Consider the following 17,468-nt stretch of genomic DNA (forward strand, 5'->3'; position numbering starts at 1 on the left):
AAGGTCTGTAAGTGCAAGTACCTCTCTGTTACAGTCATAACTATGAATCTAGGACCTAGAATACCAAGTGGCATGAAGGATCACTCAATACACATGTATTACATGACTAAACAAGGGTAAAGTCATTAATTATATGACTGCATTGCTGGAAAGCCAGTTTTTCAATGAGATGAGTGAGTCACATAACAAAAAATATTGATCAAAATTGAAGTTGCAGATGAAATTTCCAAAAAGTAAGTATTTGTATTCACATTAGGAAGTAAACTTATAAGGGGTAAAATTTTCAAAAATTTTAAAGGAAAAAAGAAGCTACACACACACATACACACACACACACAAGTTTAAGAAGGGTTTGATATGAAAGTTTAAAGTCAGAAAAGAAAGAGTTCAATTTAAAATGGTAAGATTAGAGAAAGAGAAAACTATGAGTTTTTGCATAATTTAAATAAGAGACACATCATATGATTTTAACTATGAAAGAAAAGCAATTATCTTGAGTATTGTCACCAAGAACGAACTACACAGATGGTAGACAATGTAACTTAGATCACCATTGAACATCCCACATTTAAATGATACACCATCTTAAGCTGGCTTATATCCATGATTTGGGCATAAAATGATGGACACATAGGATCATGAGTTACTTATGATTTTATTACCTTTAATATACAAAAAGAGACACACTAAGATATGTTGGGCTTAGGTTTTGTGTATGCATGAAGTTCTATGTTTGCTTATTTGAAAACATTTTGTGTTCTATATATGGACTTTTTCCCCCAACATCCTATCACCATTAGTCTCATTGTAAGTAAATTCTAGAGAGTAGATTGATGTTGTTTCGATCCTCTATATATCACCACCACTGTAGAGGCTGGTTCTTAGATGGAAAACCATAAAATTTGTTCCCTAGAAGTGCTAGTAATCAGATTGTAATGGCTTATAAAATACTGTTCTTAATTGTGCCACTTCCACTAATCCCTTTATTCCTTCTTGCTGAGGATGCAGTTTACCAGTACAGATTTTAGTGTATGGCTTTGTTAACATAATCATTATTTTTTGGTTGAATGCAGAAACTGACTCACTTTAACAGTTTTTGTGTCATCTAGCAAATGAGAAATCTAGAAGGTGATCATGAACATCTGGCACTGATAGAACACAGCTTGCTTGAAATAGTTGTTAATCTTATAATTTTTTATTCAGAAACATTTATGGAATATTTAAGGCAAGTGACCCTGTTCTGGGTACTTGTTCCTGATCTCCAGACATTTACTGGTGATTGGCCTCTTAGGAAACACGTGTCACCACTCCTGCCGCTTAAGGGTTATACTGCTGATGTGAAATTTTAGACAAGTTTCTAAATATCCATTCTTAGAAAATAATAATTTTACACCAGGGGAAATAATAACATTAAATGCTTTGTAACATATTTAAATTAACATTTTTCTATAAAATAAAATGATACCTTAAAGGTCTCATAGATGAAGTCTCCCACAAAGAGAGGTGCTTAACTCTTATACTTGAAATAAGAAATCTCACTAGCAGAGAATTGGAAAGCATATGGAGACAATCTGAATGCATGCTGGTAATGTTTTAGAGTACAGAATAAAGAATATAGATTCCTTGAAAAGAGACTGATCTCTGTTGGTGTTTCAAAACTTCAAACTGAAAAGAAAGAATTAAAGATTACAAAATTGCCTCTTATTTTAACATTGTATTTATTATATCCAATGATCTCATGGTATCTAATAAAATAAAAGAAAGTAAAAACAAGAAACAATGCCCCAATTATAATTCAATGTCTACATATGTTATACAAAAGACAAGGGGAGAATTCATTCTAGAACACTAGCAAACCTCATATGGCATTGAACACAAATTTGAAGTGGAAAGTAAAATTCAAAAAAAGAATTTGATCCCTTTAACAAGATTTTAATTATTGGAATTACATAGAAACTTTAGAAAATTTTGGACTGTGTTATGAGCAGGATGTACACAGTGTTATAGCCATTTTACAAAATGTGGGCTAAATTATTTCTGCCTGTTATTGTTGACCTCATTCCACAATATTAGCAATTATTATAATAGCTGGCATTCACTTGTACTTACTATGTGCATGTTCGTTATATAAATAGCATGCAAATATTCAAATAACAAAGTTGCCTTGGCAATTATGTGATTAAATTTGTGTTTCTTAACCAAAGGTCAGATTCTTTGGAGCATTCACTGATGATATATTGTGCCTTACATCCTCACAGATAATTATTAAGCACGTTGTATTAAGTAAAATCAATTAAAAGGGAATAATTTCAAAATATCAGTAAAATATATTTACATATAAAGTGAATTACATATAATTCTCCTGAAAATTAGGCTTTGCCTTTAATTTTACTTCCCATTTCATTTTCCTCTTTTCTTGACTTTTTTAATGCTAGATCTTTCTTTCTTCTCCATAAAACTCAGAAAACATATACATCAGCATAACCTACAACCAGTGGATAGTAAGAGTTAATTTATTGGCATATTTCATGCAAAATTAATAATGATGGAAAAAATAAGGGACTGTGTGTCTTAAATTTTTCTTGTAAAATGCTGCCTGATTTTTGTAGGTCTCATCACATATCTCTTAGACATAGACTTATGTTTATAGTTATTAAATATTTATATTTTAAAAAGAGAAAGTCCATAAGACCACTGTTAGAAATTTTAGAATTTTTAAGTTTTTTAAAAAAGAAACCTTTAGAAGTGATTGTTTTTATTCTTACAGGAGATAAATCAGATGTAATGTGTCTCTGAAAAATTTCCCTGGAAGAGGAATCTACCTGTAGGCCTAGGATGAAGCTCTATATACACTTCAGTAAGTAATGGAGGCTCTTTTCTATTCTAACCCTCGATTTTCCTCATCTTTAATGTAAGAAATTTTTACATATGTTCCAAGAATCTTGGCTGGTCATTATACATAACAAAAATAATATAAATGAATTATAGAAACAAAAGCACTTTGTACCTTATAACATGCTATAATATAACCAGAGGAAATTAAATAATAAAGCTAATTTAAAAGTTTTACTGAGAAAGTAAAGGCTTCCTGGCCCTGGATGTAGCAGTTGAAATGTCTACCCAGAGAAGCCTCAGACAGAGTCACTAATATATCCCTCTGTGGTCAAGGAGGAAAATCAGAAGTCAAGGCCACAGATGACATGGGAAACCTCATTTCCAAAGGGTGAGGCAAAGCTGTTCACAGGAAATAATTTATAGAGTCATGAGCCAAGAGAAGCAGGAAAAAGACACGAAATCTATCACCTAAGGGAAAGAATAGTTCTGAGGAGGTCTGTTGACAATTGGAGGGCACCAGAGGTTTTTCATGCTGCTTATTTTATGACCCTGACTCTGAAGTCTGATGGATTAAAGGGGTAATTCTTCTGTGAGCAGCATTTAAGAAAGAATATCTCTTGGCAATCTTTCATATTAACCCTAAGAAAGTTGGTGCCATTCTGTCCTCTGCAGCATGAAAAAGAAATACTATTTCATAAAGATGCAAGGATATACCAATCTAGCTTGGTTAACCTAAAGAAATATGATCTGTGGAAACTTTACAAGCCAATTAATTTCATTTTATATTTTACTTGACAATAAATTTTTAAAAAGTCAAACTTCTTTTTGGAATCAAAGACTTAAAGTACAAAGAGAAGTTACGTGTTTTACACAATAAGAAATGTCAAGTACCACACCATGATATATGTGGAATCTGAAGAATCTGGCCTCATAAAAGTTGAGGGTAGAATGGTTATATGAGAGGCGGGGATACTGGAATGGAATAGGGGGAGGGAACAGTTGATCAATAGGTACTACCTTACCCTAAGATAGGAGCAAGTTCTGGCATGCTATTATATTGTGACTATAGATGAGAATATATACTTCAAAAGTTTAGAAAAAAAGTAATTTGACTATTTTCACCTTGAAGAAAGAAAAAATGTTTGCAGAGATAAATATGTTTAACCTGACTTAATCATCATATGTGTATATATATATATATATAAACATCACATGGTATGCTTTATGTTAAAAACAAATTTAAAATATAATAAAATAAGGAATTATTTACCCCAAAATAATGTTCATGACGCTGGCTCTATTAATTATTGATTATTACCAATCACATGAAATATAAGTAATAACAAACATTTAAGAAGGTAATGAATTATACTCTTTCAAGTACTGAAGGCCATGTGAAGAAGGACAAGGCTATAATTCCTGCTCTCATATCAAAAAAGTTTGAAATGTCAAGCTCAAGATAGGAAAGAAAACAGCACACAGCCATGCATGATCAATTACCCTATGAATAATTCTGAGGAATTTTTGGAAGTAGATAAGACTAAATTCAATATCCATTTTTTTCCATTTTTTAGTACTTGAAGTCTTTGATAATGGCTAAATTATACATAGAAACAGGATGATTTCATAAATTATTCATTAATAGTTCTGTCATTCTGTTTGGTCACGCCATTTTACATAGAAAGTTATTTCTCAGTGACCTGTAGTTTCTTTTGCTAATGACAACATCTTGTCTATTCCATATGAACTGGAATATAATACACCTGTATAAAAAGGAAGAGAAATGATTTGTCACTGCTTTGGCTATCATTCTTATTGCTTTAATTTTGAGCAAAGAGACAAGAGGATGGGAGATTTGCTTTGCCTGAGTGCTGCTCATGTTTTACTACAGTTCTGTAATAGTAGAGTGTGAAAGGAGGTAAGCTTCAAGTTGATTTTAATGATCATCCAGTGGTGGTCATCAAAGATAGGATTTATTTATCAATTTTTGATCTATGCCAACACACAACGTATCCTATTATCTCTTTCCTTTATCCCTGAACAGAATGAGAAATATTTTTATAAACAAAATCACTTTATTTTTTTTTTAAACACACATTTCCAAAGGAGTATAACTAACCAAAATCATGAATGGAAAACAGTAAAGTGTTGTTTAGAAGCATGCTGGTTGTGTGACTTCTCTTTCATCTCTATCATTAAGTTATTTGTTGCTGACCATGTGAAATAATGAATATTCTCATAATGAATAATGGATATTCCCTAGTCTTTGAAACTTAAGCATGATTTTAGATATATAGAAAAGAAATTTATACTATAACTACCATTAACTCAAGACTTTTTCTTTTTAAAACATTCAAAATATTTCAGTTGAATATAATCTCATTAACTCTTATACTAATTCTAATTTTAAATATTAGTTATTCCCAAAATATATATTTGGGGCTAGGGATATAGCTCAATTGGTAGAATGCTTACCTCCCACGCACAAGGCCCTAGGTTCAATCTCCAGCACCAAAAGAAAAAAAAGATATATACATACATATATATATCATATAGATCTTAAAAGATATATATGTAAGATATATATATATATATATATATATATATATATATATATATATATATATATATATTTGAAGAGCATTATTGAATTAAGCATTCTGAATATTTTCACTTTGCATTTATTAAAAAACTTGAATACACATTTATCTATATTTTCAAATTCATATTTTAACATTATTTTTAAAAAATTAGCATAGAGCAAAATGTATTTTTTGTTGTAAGAATTATATAATTTTCATATATTTATGCAATCATGCTAACACCACCACTACATATTTTATATAATATGTGGAGCTGGAGATATAGCTCAGTTCTACAGAGCTTGCTTAGCAAGAAAGAGACCCTGGCTTAAATCCCTAGTGCTGCAGTCTGGCTGGGCACAATCAGGAGCCACTTGTCAAAAGAAACTAACTTTATTTTTAGAACTACACACGCCAAACAAAACAGCCTCTCAGGAAAAACCCTCAGAGCCTCAACTGCCACCACCGGCTTTCCACAAGCCTCTCTCTCCCACACAAGCTTCTCTCCACCTCCCACAATCCTCCTGCTCTTGACGCCGATTGGCTGGGTCACGTGGGCGGAGCCAAAAAAAGTCCCCCAATGAGCAGCTCCGTGGTCTGAAAGGGCAGGGAAACAGCCCAATGAGCATCACCGCAGAGGAGCCAATCAGCTAGATGTTGCTGGGGCTGCTGTGAGCCAATCATCAGCCAGGGTCTGTTTATGTGTTTCCACAGGGAGAACAGCAGCCGATTTGGATTCCAGAAAGATTAACTAAAGCGATTTCTACAGACCAAAAAGAAGATGATTTGGCTCAAATCCATAACAACTGATATCCAAAACTCCAGTTTGGCTATTCTTACATCTGCAACAGAACCAGGATGCTTTTTTCAATATCTATTTTATTATTTCCCTTTGCCATATCATGAAGTTCTTTGAGCTCATACAGACCTAGGTTAATATTTTTCTGATCAGTTCTATTTTTTGACTATAGAGTTTTTAAACATTGCAATGGAGATTTCACCTGTAAAAAGTTATAAGGCCTTTACTATAATGTTATGTGTTGTATGTATTATATTATGTGTGCACACTTGTGTTTTGTGTTATATGTTTGAATGTATGTATGTCCATATATCATATATGATGAGCGCTCATGATAAAATGGATCCAAATATTTTTTTTTCACGTGATTTATATGGTTTAATTTAAATTGGGTAAACAACTGTTGAGGATTGTTTTAATATGTAAACAAAAAAGAAGGTTAACAGATCTGTTTGTTTACTTTCACCTTTCCTTTTCATTATATTTAATAATTCTCTTAAAGATAATGTAAATTGTTAAGAAAATTGTTTTCTTTTAGTGCCTTCTGTAATGTTACATAATTTTTTCTTTAGCCATTATTGCCAGAATTCTTATCTTCATCCCAGTGCCGGTGAAGACAATGTAAATTGTTAAGAAAATTGTTTTCTTTTAGTGCCTTCTGGAATGTTACATAATTTTTTCTTTAGCCATTATTGCCAGAATTCCTATCTTCATCCCAGTGCCGGTGAAGACAATGTAAATTGTTAAGAAAATTGTTTTCTTTTAGTGCCTTCTGGAATGTTACATAATTTTTTCTTTAGCCATTATTGCCAGAATTCTTATCTTCATCCCAGTGCCGGTGAAGACAATGTAAATTGTTAAGAAAATTGTTTTCTTTTAGTGCCTTCTGGAATGTTACATAATTTTTTCTTTAGCCATTATTGCCAGAATTCCTATCTTCATCCCAGTGCCGGTGAAGACAATGTAAATTGTTAAGAAAATTGTTTTCTTTTAGTGCCTTCTGGAATGTTACATAATTTTTTCTTTAGCCATTATTGCCAGAATTCCTATCTTCATCCCAGTGCTGGTGAAGTCAAAGATAAAACCAATCTACAGCTTCTACAATAGCCATCACTGAACTGCTTGCAGAACTTGCCTGGACACATTGTGAGCTCACCTGTATGCATTGTGAACTATCTGTTGGTGCAGCGACTTGTGGTAATGTTGGGGTATTTTTGCTGATGATGTCATTGGTGGTACAATTTTTCCAAAAGGAGCCGTCAATTGGCTTGGTGTATCTTCCTCCCTTCTGCTTGTCATGATCGTCCAGCTAAAATTTGGGGGCCAACAGAGGTGAGGCAAAGAACCTCACCCCCCCGCTGGTACAAAGACCTCTCCACAGGTGTGGCTGTATACTGGACCGGTAGTCAGTGACAGGTAAGATCCAATTGCAATGGTACCAACCTAAGGACCATATGTACTATTGGACAACCTAAGGCAGGCACGGTCCCTAAGCCACATGCTTGTTGTTTAAACAGAGAGGGGGAGATGTTGAGAGCCACAGCCGAAAGGGCCCCAGCAAACTTCCAGCTGCCAGCAAACTTCCAGCTGCCGGCAAACTTCCAGCTGCCGGCTGATGATTGGCTCACAGCAGCCCCAGCAACATCTAGCTGATTGGCTCCTCTGCGGTGATGCTCATTGGGCTGTTTCCCTGCCCTTTCAGACCACGGAGCTGCTCATTGGGGGACTTTTTTTGGCTCCGCCCACATGACCCAGCCAATCGGCCTCAAGAGCAGGAGGATTGTGGGAGGTGGAGAGAAGCTTGTGTGGGAGAGAGAGGCTTGTGGAAAGCCGGTGGTGGCAGTTGAGGCTCTGAGGGTTTTTCCTGAGAGACTGTTTTGTTTGGCGTGTGTAGTTCTAAAAATAAAGTTAGTTTCTTTTGACAAGTGGCTCCTGATTGTGCCCAGCCGGACTGCGGCACCTAGTACCATAATAATAACAGAAATGACAAACATTTAATATAATATGTTCAAAATGTATAAAATATATTATTAATTTGCATATGAGACATAATATTTACATTACTCCTAAAACTCCCTTGTACTATGCCTTTGTAATCATATACTTCCATATATCTAGTCCCAGAAAATCACTGATCTGCACTATAATTTTATCTTTTCTGGAATACTAATAAAATTATACAATGTGTAACCTTTTGAGATTGATGTTAATGTATTTTTTATACCTTTATTTTATTAATTCTTATGTGGTGCTGACGATCAAACCCAGTGCCTCACATATGCTAGGCAAATGCTCCACCACTGAGCTACATCCACAGACCAGAGATTGTTTTTTAAAAGATGATAACTTGGGGCAATAATTTAGGTATGTGTTACTTATTGAATCAATAATTCATTCTTTTGTTTGCTTATATGATATGAATATACCACACTTTTTTTCTTTTCATATTATTCAATGAAGGATATTTCAGTGGTTTCCAGACTTTGGTAATTATGAATAGTTAATAAAAATATCTATGTATTTTTGTGTAAACAAAAGTTTATATTTTACTGAGGTAATACCTAAGTGTGTGATTTCCAGGTCATATGGTGTATGACTAGTAAACTATTTTTAAGCATACCCACACAATTTTGCATTATTAGAAACAAATTATGAGAGTTCCAATCACTCCTCATCCTCATCAGCATTTGGTGCTATCAGTTTTGATTGCTGTCATCCTTCTTCTCCTTCTCCTATTCCTCTTCCTTTTTCTCCTCCTTCTTCTTCTATAAGTGTGTAGTGCAATATCATCGCAGTTCCTCAATGATATTTAACTGATGTTCTGATGTTGAACATCTCTTCATGTTTTTCCATCTGCATACACTTTTTTATTATGTGTCCATTCAAGCCTTTTGCCCATTTTTAATCAGGTTGTTTATTTTCTAACAATAAATAAAAATAAGTGTGGTATTTTCTTAATATATTCTGAATACAAGTTTTTGATCAGTTACATGTTTTCCAAATTTATTTCCTGGTCTGTGCTTTAATTTTCCTGATAGTGCCTTTAATGGAGCAAAAGATACTACTTTTGGTCAAGTCTAAATAATCTATGCTTTTTTTAAAGTGGAATATCTTTTGTGTCATCTCTAAGAACTCTGTTTCTAAGTCCCTATTATGGTGATTTTTTTTTCTGCTGTGTTTCCTTTTGTAATTTTATATAATTATATATTTAAACCTGATTCATTTTTGGTTACTTTTTGTATATAGAAAAGCTTTAGGTTGAGGCTCTATTTTTTTTTTTTTTTGCATAGAGTTGCCCAATTGTTCCTACATCATTTATTGAAAAAAGTCACCATTATCTACTGAATTGCCTTTGCACCTTTGTCAGAAATCAATTTGCCATATTTGTGCAGGTCTATTTCTGGACTCTCTTTTGTTCCATTGATCCATGTGTCTATCTTTTCATCAATAGCGAAATGTCTTGATTACTGCAGCATTATGTTAAGTTCTACAATCAAATCATGTCATTCTTTATACTTGATTGTTTCTAACTTTATTTCTGCTGTTCTATTTCTTTTGCCTTTTCAAAGAAATTTTAGAATCATTCGGAAGTATATTTTCTTTTGAACTTGTAATCTAAAATGTTTTTCTGTCTAAATTTCTAGATTGTAAAATAGGTGAAATGACTACAGAATCAAATGGGATGCACTGAAAACACAATACATAATTTTAATAAAGGGATAGGAAACTTGAATATTTACTTAGAAGTTAAGTTATATTAATGAACCTTAATAATATGTCAAAGTGAGTTTTGAACTACATTTGAGTATTAGGACTTATCCCATTAGATACACTACAGAGTAGCTTCCTGAAACATACAAGAGTTGTTTAAAACAATAGAAACTATTTTTTAAAAATTGTATGTTAGAATAAAATGCTCTCTTAATCATAGGACACAATGAACATTCTAAAAATGTTTGGAAATACTGTCAACTGGTAGGAAACTTATGTGTTTGAGAAGAGGGGAAGGAGTAAGAAAGCGAGTGGCTTCCAGTATATTGACTGAAGGAAAAGTACTAACCATTGACTCTGCCAAATCAAACAGGCATCTGATGTCCAAGAGTAGCTTTGGGAACATTGTTCCCATTACTGCCTGGGAGCACTTGAGCAACCTGCAGAGGGGCTGTGATGTTTCTCAGAGCCCCTTGGAGACCTCTAAATGCAACAACACATGTCCTCCCCAGTATTAACCAAAGAGAATTGTATATTTGACTAGGAAAATATAGAAAAAATAACTTTTTTCTAATCATCTGAGACTTCCAACTCAGCTGTCTTAGTTCTTGACCTCTTTTTTTTTTTCTGTGTATTGGCATTTATTTTGTCTGTGTTGTTTCACTTTCTGACTGTCATTCAGCTTGGTCCATGTGATCATTTACAAGACTGGCATATCTAGAGCAGAAATACTTTAAAGAATTATGCAAATGATTCTACTCAGGAGAGTTAAAAGTAAAGTAATATCCCAGAATACTTTGAATTTTCAAGTATAGTTAAACCCCTTGTGCATTATGTCTGAATATATCACATCTTCACACAAATTTTTCAGAAAATCAAGATAGGCATAATTTTTTGATTAGCAATTTTTTTCCATATTATTTAGGAAGAACATTTTTACAATTAGCATCATAAGTTACAAAAAATGTCATAGAACAGTAACCTTCATTCTTGCTTTTCTAACCTTTCCTTCTTTTGTTTTGGAGAAATCATTTGAAAGGAACGAATATATAATTAGCTAGGTTATGTTGTTAGATATCTAAGTTTCTGTCAATAGAAAAACACTTTGCAAATATCAACATGGCCAACTCTGAAATGGTACCTGGCACCTTTCCACCAAAAAAAAAAAAAAAAAAAAAAAAATTCTGCTTCCTTTTCAAGACTGATTCATCTCTAGTTCACAAACAATCTAGCACTGAAATATTTGAGGCACCCACACTTCTGAGGTCATTGGAAAGGTAAAGAATGAGACCATCATAAAAAGAAAATTGTGTCACCTTTCCTGCAAATACAAAGTTCAGTCTCAATTTTGTGCTTAAGTATGAAGTACAATCCCTGAAGAGATAGCCGGTTTGGTTTGTTATAGTAGGATTTGTAACTGTGGAGGTGGAAAACTTTCCAATCTGTGAAAGATATTGTGAAACATTTACTGTGAAGAACCTGGAATAATACCAACCAGAAGCTATAAAAATAAAAAAGGGAGGCTTAATTTGAGAAGTTTTACACTTTTTTTTATAAGAACTGCTCCATTATTCTTAATACAGACAAAGGTTGTGTCAAGTTTGTGATGCAGTAAATGAAAAGTTAACAGTTCAGCTCATCACTTCAAGCGGATCCATATAGATTCGCTGCGTTCGCTTCTCTCCCTGTTCTCTCTTGCCCTGCACTTCTTCATTTTGATTAGCTCGTTCCCTTAACTGGTGAAGCAAGCATTTGTCCTTCAAGTCCAATAAGTTCTAACTGCCATTAATCACAAGTTTCTTTGGTAAGTGTTTAAAAAGTCTAACCGGGGAAGGAGAACTCTGAAGGAAAAGTACATAGCACTCTAGAAGAGCATCTGTGTCAGAACTGAGAGTTGAGTGTAGAGTTCTCGGCTAACCAAATAAAGACAACAAACCTCAGCTGTCATCGTGTTATTTAAAATCAATTTATGCACATTGAGGTGTGTAAAATGATTATTTATATGAATTAAATCTGGTTCCCTTTCATGTGGCCTGTACAGTGTGTTTACTGGTAGTTTTAGAGAAGCAATCAAATGCCAGAGATTCCAAAAAAATAAAATGCCAAAACCAAATTAATATATACAGATAATATTTTCAGTATCTTCATACACAGATTACTATGTGGTGGTGTAATCCTTTTATTGGGTAGAACTCAGGGGTTGAAAATGAGGCTCCAAGGGAGGCACATTATAATTGGAATCATAGACTGGTAGAGTTAGATACCTCTACCTTAGCTGAGACCTCTTCCTGCTACATGACTCCCCTTGATAACACCCTTGATAAGCAGTTGAAGAGGCACAAGAGGAATTTTAATATAGAAATATCTTTATACTGCCAGTGAACTAATACTGCCTGTTAATAAGACAACTTGTTTAAGCTGCTTTTCTTTTCCCATTTCATTTCAGCCATCGCTGGTTGAGCTGTATTACATATCAGGTGATAATCAAGCTGTGTACCCTACCCCCCAAAAATAAATAAAATAAGGGAGATTCTTTTAGATAATCTCTACTATTGGGAGAAAAGAGCGAAAAGAGAGGAACACAAGGCAATATTTGATTGCAATATTCAAAATGCCATCAATGCATTGTCTTAAGGGTGCTGGGAAAATTAAGATGAGGTCTAGTTAACCAAATTAGAGACACATGTTAGAAAAATCTGTGGATAAGGTGGCATAAGAGCTGAGTCCTAAAGGGAGAACTGTTGGTTAGCAGGGGAAGATAGATGGCATGTGTATGTCTATTGTATAGGGAAGAGGAAAGAGTCTGGGCCACGGCATGTAACCATGGCTTGGCATGATGTGCTCAGTGCTTTTGAAGCATTGTTACTACAGATGTGCAAGGTACACAGGAGGAGACAAAGCCAGAGGAGTGGGGTATCAAGCATGCAGACCATCATGCACATGTTAAAAAATTTAGAGTTTTAGATAAATAAGAAATTTAGAAAGGTTTCAAGTAAATGAGTGACGTCAAGTCTACATTTTAGATAAACGGAACTTTTGGCAGTGTGGAGGATGAATTTGAAAGGCAGGAAGACAAGATTGTAGGCCAAAGAAAAAAGAAGGTCTGTATTGGAAGAGTGAATCCAGAAATAAATTGTCAGCCAGATTTAACACATAATCACTAAATAAAATTGGCCAGTACAACTTATGATTAGGTATAGGAGTACAGCTGAGGAACTATCTAAAAAAGACTCAAGATTACCCACCAGGTGTCTGAACTGTGGGTGGAACTAGAAATTGACACGTGGAATTTAGGAAGGAAAATGGTTTGGGAAAGAATATGATGAGTTATATTGTAAACAGTTTGACTTAAAGAAAGCCTGAAACATCGTAGTGGAGAGATACAAAAGTTGAATGGATTAATATCTTTAACGTTCTCAAGAGAGATCATGGTTAATGCCATGAATTTTGAGGTCACAAAAGCATATAGGTATGAGTCTGCCAGAAAAGCATGGTGAACTCTTAGTCATTTAGTATGAGGAGATTCATTTGGTGAGGAGAAAAGTTGAGTTTGTCAGTACTTATGAGATCACAGAGATAAAATAATCAGTTATTTAGGAAAAAATTACTGTACTTTGGCACTATAGAATTATAAAAATTATTGGAGTTTAAAAATTACCAGAATTTTAACAGAATTAAAAAATAATTACAGAATTTATAAATTATTGGCATTTGATATTATGGGGTCATAGAACATTTTGTACAACAGGGAGGGATCTGTAGTATTAAAGATAGAAGAGAAATATTTTTTAAAATAAGACTGAAAATACCTGTTACATAGAAGAGTTCATAATGAATAGATTAGAAGTAGTTTCAGTGGAGGCAGAAATGAGATTGCAGTGGGTCGAGAGAGGATTGGCATGATAAAGAGGTACCAAAAAAGCAAATCACATCATCAAATATTTGGCAAAAGAAGGGTGCCTGATGTGATATCAGTAATGCAAAGGAAATGTACTCCATTTGTAAATAACCTCATTTTTCTGCTGCCAATAATCAAAAAATTTATAATTAGAGTTCCATTATTTATTGCAAGAGTTTTTCCATAGGATGAGAACTTTACCACTAAGAGAAAGAAACAATGACTCGTATACAACGTAATCTCTACTGCCACAGTGTATGCTGTGTTTTACCCTTTTGAGACAGTCAATTTTAATCATGTGCGAGTGTGTGTGTGTGTGTGTGTGTGTGTGTGTGTATTTGATACTTGGAATTAACTCCAGGTTTGCTTTACCTCTGAACAATATCCCCAACCCTTTTCAAAATTTTATTTGAGACAAGGTCTATATTGCTGAGGCTGGCCTTGAACTTGTGATCCTCCTTCCTGAGCCTCCTGAGTGACTACTGGATATACAGGCAGGTGGCATTACGTGATTTTGATATTTCTAATAGATATATTTCTAATAATAACATGTAGCTGATTTTGATATTTCTAATAGAGAGGACTTAAAAAGGTTTATGGGATCTTGACTTGGTCTTTCAGAACCACTTTGAATCATCCTTGAAATCAGAGAATATGGGAGTAAAACTGCATTTGCTGAATTTTTATTAAATTATGTATATAAAATCTAGTAAGTATAGCTGTTGTATCCCCATTGGTTGACACAAAGACATGTGTTTATTTTATTACAAGTTCTTTTCTTACTTTTGCTTCAGTATATATTCTTGGTAGCTCAGACTGGTTCCAGAGTAACAGGTTTTCTTTTAATTTCCTCTGCCTCTTTAAAAATTTCTAGGTGTATATAAAGCTGTAATGTGATAGCTGGGAAAAAAGTCCACAATTTATCCCGCATTTTGTTCCATATCCAGAGTGGATCTCATCTTCCTTACTTTACTTTTATTTTTGTGTAATTCTATTGCTGCAGGTCACTTACCACAATCCTTCCTAAACCTTAACTTTATTCTTAATATCATCTGTTTTAGTTGGAGTGGTCCATAATTATGGTTACTTAATATTGCTTGTACTTATCTAAACTTATTTTTTTAAGATTTCTTTAAAAGGGCTTTTTATAAATGGAAACTTAATAATAAAACTTGTCAACCTTTCCTTTTTTTTGGTATTTATTTATTTATTTGGTCTGCTTAAAAAACCCTCCCCATCTTCTCTTAGTTAATATTGACTTCTAAACAATATTTAAGGTTTAAAGGGGAAGAGATTGTCAACAAAGGAAAATGTGATAACTTTTGTGGATGGTGGGGGGTCTGGGGGATAGCTACTGGATTGTTCTTTGACTCCATTGTCAGTATTTTATGCAAAAACTCATCATTCAACCTCAAGAAAAGGATGAATATATGTGAAATTATACTTCAATAAACTTGAAATTGAAAAATACCTCTTGAATTCAGAAAAAAAATTAATTTAGATATTCAAAATATGTGTAGGATATTGATATGGAAATTGCCCTACCAAATATTAAACACATTATAAAACTTCTATGAAAGCCTTATAGATGTGCTTATGAATTTATAGAAAGAACAATGTCTAGAAAGACATAGGACTATCTGAATGCATAAATGCATACAAATGTCTCAAAATTTAAAATAAAGATAAATCCGGCAGTATCGGTTTCCATCTTCTAGAATCTCAGCTCTGCAGTTTATCCATCATGTGATGGGAGAAAAGGATCCAAACCACTGACCCTCATTTTTCTCATCTGTTAAATATCAATAATTTTATTTCACGGGGAACATGTAAAGATCAAATTATATAGTGCACATAAGACAGAACTTCTTAATCTGTTACCTAACAAGCTTCTTGAGGCACAGAGATTTTAAGGGCCTAGGATTTGATGAGAAAATTACATCTTCATTCTGATCAAGCTGGAACTGAAAAGTATTATATGCTCTGATCATGAATGTAGGCAGACAATCACAGCACTACTAGTAAGAGCTGTTTTGATACCATGTTACTTTTTTTTTTTTTTGCAAATATCTTTGAAACCTTGTTTATGTCCATCATTATCTAAAACAATGATTTTATTGGCTCCACTATCAGAACACATATTGCTGAATATATTGGCTAGATATCAGGCAATTCTGTACCTTGTAACAGTTCCCTTACCAAGGGATGAAGTTTCATGGTCCCCTGTCAGTGATCCAGACACATATTTGCAGTTTTCTATGTATATGTTGATCAACACAGTGATAAGTGACCAGTCATTTTTACTGCTTGTTCCAGTTTTGTATGATTAAGCATTTCAAATGAGGACTTTCCACTCCTTTGAGATGATGTTTCATTTTTTAGATATGGGTATTAATAGAAATTCAAATGTCAACTTGGACCCTGAGGCCTTTGAATCTGAGATTCCTCTTCATCACAACACTTCTCATTTCTTCTCTTCCTTTTCAATGTGGTTAGTATGCATTTATTGCTTTTGCATTTAATTTGTGTAGTACTTCTAAGTATTTCTAGAGGAATGGGCTGAAGGACTGACATATTCTGTGGTATTGTCAGATCCAGGAGTGCTTTCACTCCTTTAGGACCCATACAAATTCTTTTAATATGTTTCAGGTTTGGGGGATTTTCATCCATGCAACTTTATGGATTCTCTGTCTTTCTTAGGTCTTATTCTTTTGAAATAATTCCCTTTACACTGTCCCCTTCTGGTCATGAGTTAGTTATTGACTACTTGCCCCTTTATTTAGAAAGATAAATTCAGCATGCAATTATAGCATATACTGTTATTTCTATAAATCTTTTCTTCATCAAATGGAAACTTCTAGAATTGTTACTCTTAAATTATAAATTTCTTTCCAAGGAAGTATTCTTTGCCTAGATGGCTCTTAATGAATCTGATTCTCTACATTACAAATCTAGAATCTGGAATATTCATGCACTTCATAACCTTAGCAAGTACCCACTCATCCTTACCCCAATTACCTGACAGATCCTGACAAAGCAAAATTTCAATTTTCTGAAGTACCTTGGATTTTTTTTTTTGTCTTGTGGAAACAGACTGTTATTGTGAGAATGTTCTGAGTCATCCCTAATTCATGGATCATGAGAAGATAATTTTTCTTTTCATTTTAAGCATTTTCCTAAAAAATTATGCTCTCTTGCTTCTGCTTTTCTTTGCTGTTTTCATCTAAAATTTTCCAATCTGTGAATTACATCCTGAGAATATCGTAAATATGTAAATAGGTTTATAGACTATCTCAGCATTTTCAGTTGTCAGGAATGAAATACCACTGACAGATTTAGCACCCCACACAGGCAAAAGCATCCGTTAGTACCAAGGAAGGATTTTACCATATGGCACCCTGCTAGGTGGTGGAATACAAAAGGTCTTCTGAAGTACTTATCATAATTCATATACCATGATAAGCTGACTAATGTTTTGTTCCCTTTTTAATGAGAGATCTACTCACCACTGTGTCATTCTCTAGGCCTGGATCTCCCAAAATAAGTGTAAACTTCTTAACAAGTACCATCACATATCTTTTCCTCGTTCCAAAAAGAAAAGAAAATTGGAGTCCTGAGCCAATTAAAGGCTTATCATGAGGAG

This window comes from Marmota monax, unplaced genomic scaffold (assembly GCF_021218885.2).
Source record: "Marmota monax isolate L192 unplaced genomic scaffold, Marmota_monax_Labrador192_F-V1.1 WCK01_AAM20220418_F8-fsc00079, whole genome shotgun sequence".
Taxonomy (NCBI): Eukaryota; Metazoa; Chordata; class Mammalia; order Rodentia; family Sciuridae; genus Marmota; species Marmota monax.